General features: G+C 46.2%; 1 protein-coding gene across 3 annotated transcripts in view; it reads right to left on the bottom strand.

The window, feature by feature from the left end:
- The window catches only part of adamts17 (ADAM metallopeptidase with thrombospondin type 1 motif, 17), a 171,222-nt gene that overhangs the window by 116,336 nt on the left and 44,886 nt on the right, over nucleotides 1-10,000 (bottom strand). The gene's annotated exons all lie outside the window — the stretch shown is intronic.

A 10,000-nucleotide genomic window follows, 5' to 3' on the forward strand; every position in this document is an offset into this window, starting at 1 on the left:
CACGCACACACACACACACACGCATGCACGCACACACGCGCACACACACACACACACACACACACACACACACACACACACACACACACACACACACACACACACACACACACACACACACATCCTCATACTGAATATACGCACACACTTCAGCAGGACCATACAAGCACTCACAAATAAACACACTCACTCACAAACACTGCCACTACCACACCAAAGACACGCACAAACACACACCCACACACGCACACACTTACACACAATTGGCCAACTCAGCAACATGGCGGTCCCCCAAAGTGTCATAGGAAAGCAGGCACTACAGGAACTAAATGGGAAGAGCATTTAAAAGTCGTCGTCCTTCATTTAACAATGGTAGTTGCTTAGTAACACTTTCTGCCTCCCTAGACTGGAGGCTATTCGTTCCACATGACACCCACCGACCTCAGAGCACCCACACACACACACACACACACACACACACACACACACACACACACACACACAGGGGTGGGCGATATGACAATATTATATCGTGAATCGCGATATTGAGTAAAATATCGTCTTGAATCTGCCAAAGTGGAGAAATCTTATAGATCGTCTTGCAGTGAGGATGTTTATTATCAGTATCAGCGTGACCTTTTCTCACTTGTGTTGTTGTCTCTTCACTTTATTCTTTACATTATTGTATTCCAATTGTACACTTTAGGAGAATATCATCGGTGTGTTAACATTTTATTGACTGCAAATTACAAATTGCAAGTATATGAAAGTTGTTTTTTGTTGTTTTTATTTTTTGGATGGAAGATCGTGATAAAATATCGAAATCGTGATTTCATGTTAAAAAATCGTGATACAACATTTTTGCCATATCGCCCACCCCTACACACACCATTCCACTGAAACAAATAGCGAGTCAGCTGATTTTTTCCCCTCCCTGCCCTTCTCTTGCAGAAGACTACCAACAGCAACTCACCCCCCATACATTAAAGTCAACTCCCCCACTCCAAAAACACTACACACAACACCACCACCACCACCACCATCACAACATCCCACTCCACTCTCTGTTCACTTCTCACCCTGCCTTGAGTTCTCACAGGACTCCTCTGTGTTAGTCCACCAAACACAGAACAGAAGACGGCCATCAGTATTGCGGTACTTTGACTTATATCACCCGCCCCACTTGCTCAATCTCTTTTGCCCCAAATACCAAACAATAAAAAAAAATCAGTGTTAATTTCAATACTTTAAGAGTCGATTTAACCCTTGTAAGGTGTTCATGTTCTTGTTACATAGAAGGAGTTCGGGTCTTTTGACCTGGGCCTATAGAAAAATCATTAAAAGAGGACAAAATCATAGCTCATATTCGCCCTCATGTTCCCTTCATCTTGCACGTGAATTTCTGTGTATATGCTTTTGAGGGTGAGATATACAGAGAGAGAGACAGAGAGATAAGGAGACAGTGAAGACAGTGAGTAACTTCAGTCTACTCTGAGCTCTCGTATTGAGCCACTAGCACTCTTCGTGCCGAGGTTGCAACATTGATGCACAACTGGAGGACCGAACAATATCTGCACTCCTTTATCCACATAATTCACCCTAGGATTAAACAGGATCAGTATTGCATCAAAGAGTTTGGAAAATATTGATGCATAAGTCCCCCAAAATGATACGGATCAAAAAGACCCAGGAACACATCCTCCTGTGCAATAGAAATGTTTCAGATTGCTCCCACCGACGAGCAAACAAGTACCCCCCTCTGCTGTGATAAGGAACTGAGGGGAAATAAACATAGGAAAAAGTCAAACAGAGCATTTATCCAGTACCAGTCACCATTTTATTTTCAGAGCAGACTTTGAAAGCCACAGTTTGGGCATCAAAAATATACCTCGGCAACCTTGAAAGCTGACTTGAAGGCTACGAAATTTACCCTGAGAACTTTAATTCTGCAGCAATGCAACACACACACACACACACACACACACACACACACACACACACACACACACACACACACACACACACACACACACACACACACACACACACACACACACACACACACACACACACTTTGCACAATGCACACACACACACACACACACACACACACACACACACACACACACACACACACACACACACACACACACACACACACGTATATACAATACTTTGCACACTGCGCGCACACACACACAAACATGCACACGCGCATGCATGCACGCACGCACGCACGCAAGCACGCACACACACACACACACACACACACACACACACACACACACACTCACACACACACACACACACACACCTTTTTTGGTGTAAACCTGCTGACTCTCACAAGGCAGCCTGACCCAGCCCAGCCCAGCCCTTGGAGCCAAGCCTGGTGATTGGCTGAGCTCAGTTGTCTTTATTTGGGGAGCCACTGGACCCTGTAGCCCTGTAGCTAGGACCGTAGGAAAGGAAAGTGGGTCACACAGCCTTGGTGTGTGTGCAAGATAGCACAAAGACCACGAGTGTTTCCAGTGTTTCTTTCTGGCAGCAAGACGAGGCCCAGCCTTGCCACACACACACACACACACACACACACACACACACACACATAGACGCAGACACAGACAGACAGAGAGACAGACAGATACACACACACACACAAACACACACGGTAACGACACTCGTCTCCCAAACCACAAAAAACAGCCGCAAAGGGATCTTGGCGGTGGGGTAAGTCACAGGGGGTACGGAAAAGGGGGAAAGGGGGAACGGAAGGGGGGTGGGTGGGTAATTGTCACATGTTCCATTGCATCACATCTCAGCCCCCCAGTGATAAAGCACTGGCCCCTGAGCCACAGTGCTGAGACAAAGCAGGACAAGGACGAGGCAGCTGAGCTGAGCTGAGCTGCTCGCCTGCTGCTGTTCCTCAAGCAGAGCGTCGGCTGGTGGCTGCCGTCTGCTAGTGTGCTTTTTCCAACCCTTTCTAACCAGAGTCAACCAAAAATTCCCCGGATCTCTCTCTCTCTCTATCTCTCTCTCTCTCTCTCTCTCTCTCTCTCTCTCTCTCTCTCTCTCTCTCTCTGCACGTTCCAATACCTAGGAAAGCCAACAAATCTCACAGTTTAAAAAAAGGGTGAAATGTCTCACATTCTGCAATTTGCACGCTCAATTAAGAGGGTTGGGACTCCTGTATGCTCATAGCTATTATCAAGTGGTCACGTATTAGTTACATAGATAATATACAGTAGGGTACGGCAGTCCTTCTATTCACATTGGACATGGTGAGCAATGGGATAGCGATACCGTAGCTGACACGGGAGCTTGCATTCCTGTTTAATGGACAGCTACTGTATGCAGTCATAGGTAAGAGGTCAGGGCGTCAGACTTGTATTCCAAAGGTTGCCGGTTGGACTGCCGACCCGCTTGGCTGGTGGGGGGTAGCCTGATTATCATCGCCTTTCAAATCTTGTACCGAGATTCTGGACTGACCAAGAAGATAACGAATAATGTTTCCAAATGACCTGGTTAACCCGCATCACTTGGTTTGCTACTGGTCGAGGCCAGAAAAGGTGGTGCTGAAGTTTAAACCCAGTTCTTAGTCACAATAGAGCGTCTCTGCTTACACCACGTCACTGCCTTGAACACGCCTCTACCCAGGGCCGTTGGGGCTGCTCAAAGTTGACTGATTCCCAACAAAGTAGGTGGAGTTCCCGAGTTCTCCGGAGCTCAGAAAGTATTTGCATTGCTCTTGACCTGACTAGTAGCAGAGCCGAAGTTGTTGCGTCACTAGGAGGGCGTAGCCTGTCTAGGTGGGGGGAGTAATTAACCAGCGCGCTACCCCATCTCCTCCATGACTGAGGAACCCTGAGCATGGTACGTCCCGCCGAACTGCTCCCTTGGGGCGCCATTGGGGGTTGCCCCCTTGCACGGGTGAGGCATAAATGCAATTTCGTTGTGTGCAGCGAGCACTGTGTGCTGTTGAGGGCTGTGTCCCAATGACGATGGGAGTTAAGAGTTTCCCAGGTGGGCCTTCACTTTTACATATGTATCTCTGTCCTGAAAACCACTCGTTCCAAAGAGAGCCACACTAAATGCAGTGCAGAGAGGTGGCTACCCAAGAATCCTTTGATACTTTTTGAGATCCTCTGATCCTTTAGAGAATAATTAATTCATTGTAATAATACAGTATATTACACTTAGCTAATGCTTTTATCCAAAGCGACTTACAGCTTCTGAGGTACAGAATATGGTTTACAGTCCCTGGAGTTCATGAGGGTTGGAGCAGGCGTCACCCAACAGTTTTTTTCTTCCTTTTAAGGGTGCTGACCAAAATATTGTAAAACTGAAAAATGAAAAAAGGTCGCACCATGCATAGGTTTCTTCATTACACAGACGCATTTCGGCGCTCTGCCTTCCTCAGTCGGCACGAACTTGCGACTCTCTGATTCCAAAACCTCCCTCACCAATGAGGCCACGGCAAGCATAAGCAATAGAGGCCACCTTAGGGGTCATCGTTCTTACGTATATCTGAATGCTCTCCATGCTCCACCCCAGTGTCCTGCATGCCCCCTTGCATGCAGACAGATGTAAGGCATGCAGGAAATCAAGATGAAAGGGAGAGATGGAGAGAGAGAGAAAGAGAGAGAGAGAGAGAGAGAGTGGATTGCCCCACATCAGAGGAACAATAAATGAAGAACAACAGCCAGCCTGAGACACGCATGAGTGGCCCTGCAGAACACTGTTTGTCTTTCTACCCCAGCTCTCCAAAGCTCTACAAAACAAAACAAAATAAGAAATTCACATTTCCTAACTTTTTGGTTGTTTAATTTGAAGGAACCAAAACAAACACACTGTTGAGTGGGGAAATATGGCGTGGCCTTGAAGCACAGCCTAGGCAGTAGTGGTGTCAACAACAATCGATTCGGCAATGCAATGCAATGCGAGGCATGGACAATTCAATTCAATGCAGCAAGTTCCAGAATTGATTTTTTAAGTTTCAATTACTTCCGTGGATATTTCAGGAGCAAATTAATGTTAAATTAAATATAACCACTTAAAAGCATTGAAAACTGCAAGACTGATACAGGAAACAGCCAATAAAATGTTGCTCAGTATCTGACTACTTGTATTGCCTCATCATGACTGATGAAACATTTGCTTTGCTTTCAGTAGAAATGTATTGCATTGCAATGCATCGTAGAATTGAATCGAACCGAATCGAATCGCTAACTCCCGAATCCTAATTGAATTGGGCAGTGCCAATGCACACCACTACTAGGCAGGGACTGTTCTTACCCTAGAGGAATCCCTGTAGCCAAACTTCAAGCTCTCCAAAGCTCTCCAAAAGAAAATTGAGAAATTTTCATTACCTAACGTTTGGTAGTTGGTGTGAAGCAGCGCACCAAAGCAAGCAAAGTGGAGGAAAATACAGAGCACTCTCCCTGGTGGTGACAGACTTGCCATCCTGCTTTCAAACCATGGCAGCAATAGCTGAAAAAGACATAATTAATAGTGTTGTACACCTTTGAGCTTCCCCTGTGTCATATTAGCCGTTCCTGACATTTCTGGTGGTTGGTTTGATGCAAGGCTCCAACACAAACAAACCATCATGAAGTGGGAAAGTTAAGGAACACACTCTGTTGCTGCCATGATTGGCAGCCTGTCAATACAGAGAGAGAGAGAGAGAGAGAGAGAGAGAGAGAGAGAAAGAGAGAGAGAGAGATTCAGGTGCTGCACATCTTTCAGCTTCTCTTGTGACTAAAGGGGGGGGAGGTTGGATGCAAGGGATCACAGACTGAACCATCAGTTCCCAGCAGAAACAAAAACTCACACAATCAGTGATTAAACGCTTATAAGTGCTAATTATAAATGCTAATATCGTATTAATATAAAAACAGTGCAGTAATAGTGCAGAAATAACACTTTAATAGCATACATTCTGCAAGGTCACTGGGGGCCGTATTTTGCTATGGTGCCGCCCACTTTCGGGTGCCGCCCGGGGCAGTTGCCCACTCAGCCCATCCTGGAGCCATCCCGTCTTTTATCCAGCCACCTGCTGCCCACATCACACCAGGCACACACGACCACCTGTTGCCCACATAAGACACGCCGGGGTCTTCAAAACCGCCGCCGCCACGGAACACATGCATCGGCGCAGCATCTTCGATCAGGAACGTCAAACCAGAAGGATGCCCACACTTACATACATACGCACACAGTCTCTCTCTCTCTCTCTCTCTCTCTCTCTCTCTCTCTCGCACGCACGCACGCACGCACGCACGCACGCACGCACGCACGCACGCACGCACGCACGCACGCACGCACGCACGCACACACACACACACACACACACACACACACAAACTCTTCTGTCTGATCTGCTGGGAAATCCCCTTGTTGATTTAGAACTGGGAAGTCATTCCCAACACTGTGCTATGAAGTTTTTGCTTGGACCTATGAGCAGCATTTGGTTGTGTTTTCTTCCAACAGAGTGGAGAGTGTATAGATGAGCTTTGATTTTTGACCTGTTTAACACTCCCCTTGAAAGAAATAGACCGCTACCAAAGAACTGTATAGACTCTACACAGTATACTGTAAAACATTGCAGCCAGTTAAACGTTAAAAAGTATGTCGCCCTGCTGCCTGAAGTTTGTAGAAAGCCTCAAGTTGAATTAAGCTTTAAGTTGAGTTAACTTACAAACTTAAGGCAGCAGGGCAACTTACCTTTTTACTTTATACAGTATGTTTAACTAGCCTGCAATGTTTTACAGCATAGTTGTTTGGTAGATGAATATTTATTTCTATACTATAGAGGGTGGTCTGTCTAGGAACTTTGAAAGGGTTGAGGTTTTTTGTTTTCATATTTTATGCAGCATTGTTATTTCCAAAAATGGTGATTCTTTAAGATCAGCATTTTTGTTCCCCACTCTCTCTCTCTCTCTCTAACTCACTGACGTAACACTCCACCATAAAAATATTTTCAGCGGGTTAAAAAACAAAAGTGGGAGAGAGAGTAAAGGGACCTGCTCGCTTGCTGATTCAGCTGTCAAAAGAAAATGGAGCCAATTTTGGCCTCCACTAGTATAAATCAAAAATTAGAGATGGACGCTTTCCAACATTACATAATCCAGATGAGGAAGGATTCCAAGGGACTAAGCTCATTCAAACACTGACTGTAAAACAACATAAATCAGACCCACAGCGAGAACAAAAAAAAGAAATCAAACAGGAAAAAAGAAAATTAAGAAGGCGGCAATTGTTCACAACACTTTTAGATGGGTAGGTCCAAAACAATTGCGCATATCTACTCCAAGTAAAATTGCATGTCGCTCCCATTAATCTCCATCGACTGCTGTGAAGCGGCATTGTGTCACCTTTCTGGCCACCAACACTGTGACCAATCTGAAGTCAACACTGCCTCTCTGAGGTTTGGCAAACACCGGCCACCTTTCATGTCCTTCGTGCTTTTTGGTGTCAAGCTACAAGTGTTTCTAATACGACTGTTTACGGTACTGCTTTCTAAGCCCGCTGACAGCTTTGGCAGGGCCCAGGACAAAGTACTACTTACAATGTAATGAGAACCGCACCCCTCTGCCTGGGCCTGACACAACTGACCCTTTTGTCCCACCCTGTCGGCTTCCCTGCTGTTTTCAACGTTTTCGTCCCCATGACCTCATTTGTTGAAGTGACAAAATTGTTGACACAGATACTTTATGTAATAGGTGTATGTGTATTTGAGAGAACTGTGGACAATAAGCTGGGTCGGCTTTTGTACTCTGTGTTGTGTATCCCTGATTGTGCCTTTGTTGTAAAATCCACACTCCAAACAAGAAAATTGTTCTTTCCAGTGACGGATGCGGTGTGAACGAGTTCTTTCCCATAAACACTTGCACAGTGTTGCACAGATTGCATTGCCATGGTACCATGAGCAGATCACCATTTAAATGGCCATCATCATCACCATCATCATCACAAACTGAAATGGGCCACACAACAATGGCCTGCAAAAAATGACCACGCAGCAAAAAAAACTGCAGCATAACTGCAACCACATGCGCCAAGATGTCCTAGCCTGAAAAAGGGCTAGAGAACAAATCTGAACAATGTCCCCAAGCCTGAAATGGCTGAGCACGAGTCTGAACCAAGTCCCCAAGTACTGCATGTACTCTGAGTTGTGGCCCTTTTTGGGCTCTCAAACCTTCAAGGCAAGCTGACCACCACTGCCAAAGACAACATTTCCTCTCCACGATTGCCTCATCTGACACCTCACGTTGCTTCATATCAGCTTTTGGGGTCATCTCACTTGCTCGCACGTACACACGCACCACACGCACGCAAGTGCACAAAAGCAAACACACACGCACACACACAAAAGCAAATACCCCCACACACACGCATACTCACACTCACACACACACATAAACACACGTGCACACACAAGCACAAGCACACACACAGACACACACACACACACACACACACATACACACACACACACACACACACACACACACACACACACACACACACACACACACACACACATGCACACATACACACACAGATACGATGACAGACACACAATACTTCTCATCTAGAGGAACTGTGTTATTCTTTTCAGCAATTATCAGAGACTTTTGAGGCCTCCTTTTATTATTTCTTGACGCATATGAGATCATTGCAATGGCCAAGCTCCATACGGCTCAGCAGCCACTCACGTCATGCTCGTTGGAGTCAAACCCCCGAAAAGAGAAACAACACAACACACACACACAACCCCGACGGACCTGTTCGCCGCCGCCGAGCTATTCTAGGAAACTTTCTAGAACTTGCCTGGGAGTTTGCCATATAGAGTCATGGCCTTGCATATACAATTTGAACATATGTCATTGTCTGAGAAGAAAGCGTTATTATGATTGTTGGGAAGGTTGATGGTGGGGGGGGGGGCAACTGGGAACAAGGTCACGGTCTAAAGTGTAAAACGTTGAAGGACCCCACTCTCGTTTCTTTTCCTTGTTTTGATTTATTGGACGTGTCCAGCAAAACGAATGTGTTTTACAGCACTAGGCCCATCTCTCAACAGCAGCGTCATCAAAACCGAAAAAGAGAACAAGTCTGCGAGCCTTTCCGAGTTGTATGTGATGTATGATTTTGTTTTGACTCGCACTCCAGTCAAAGTGGTGTCTTGACGCTTGGGAGTTGAACACGGCTGGTTGAGTTGTAACTACTTTTAAGAGTCGTGAGTGGTCAACGCCACAGAAGAGAGTTGACCACCCAAGGGCTGTAACCATGGGGAGACACAGGGCTTCATTCTTGACATGCCACTATGGTAAGCCAGTGGGTCCACATGCCATTATGGTAAGCCAATGGGGCTATTCTTCCTCTCATAATACCTCCACCGCAACTCAAGCACTCCTCCATTATGTCACATCAATTACCGTCATGCCTGTGTGTGTGTGCGCTCATAAGGCCACATAACACTGGAGTCACTGGATAGCTTCAGTCTCTCGGCAGGCAGGCAACACCATCCTCGTCTCAGCAGTTGCTGCCATCGCTCAGGAGGGGTTATGATGGAGTGTGTGTGTGTGTGTGTGTGTGTGTGTGTGTGTGTGTGTGTGTGTGTGTGTGTGTGTGTGTGTGTGTGTGTGTGTGTGTGTGTGTGTGTGTGTGTGTGTGTGTGTGTGTGTGTGTGTGTGTGTGTGTGTGTGTGTGTGTGTGTGTGTGCTTGTGTATGTGTGGGAGTGTTTTGATCATGGAGAGGCCCTCTTTGGATGGGTGGAAGATTGACAACCCAAACACAAACGTGCCCTCCTCTGCACAGCACCAGCGGGTGGAAATGGTGTCAAACTTCACACCTCATCAGGGAAAGTTCTGTGCAAGTGTGTGTGTGTGTGTGTGTGTGTGTGTGTGTGTGTGTGTGTGTGTGTGTGTGTGTGTGTGTGTGTGTGTGTGTGTGTGTGTGTGTGTGTTGTGTGTGTTGTGTATGTGTGTGTGTGTGTGTGTG

The sequence above is a fragment of the Engraulis encrasicolus genome, chromosome 22 (assembly GCF_034702125.1).
Source record: "Engraulis encrasicolus isolate BLACKSEA-1 chromosome 22, IST_EnEncr_1.0, whole genome shotgun sequence".
NCBI classification, from domain to species: Eukaryota; Metazoa; Chordata; class Actinopteri; order Clupeiformes; family Engraulidae; genus Engraulis; species Engraulis encrasicolus.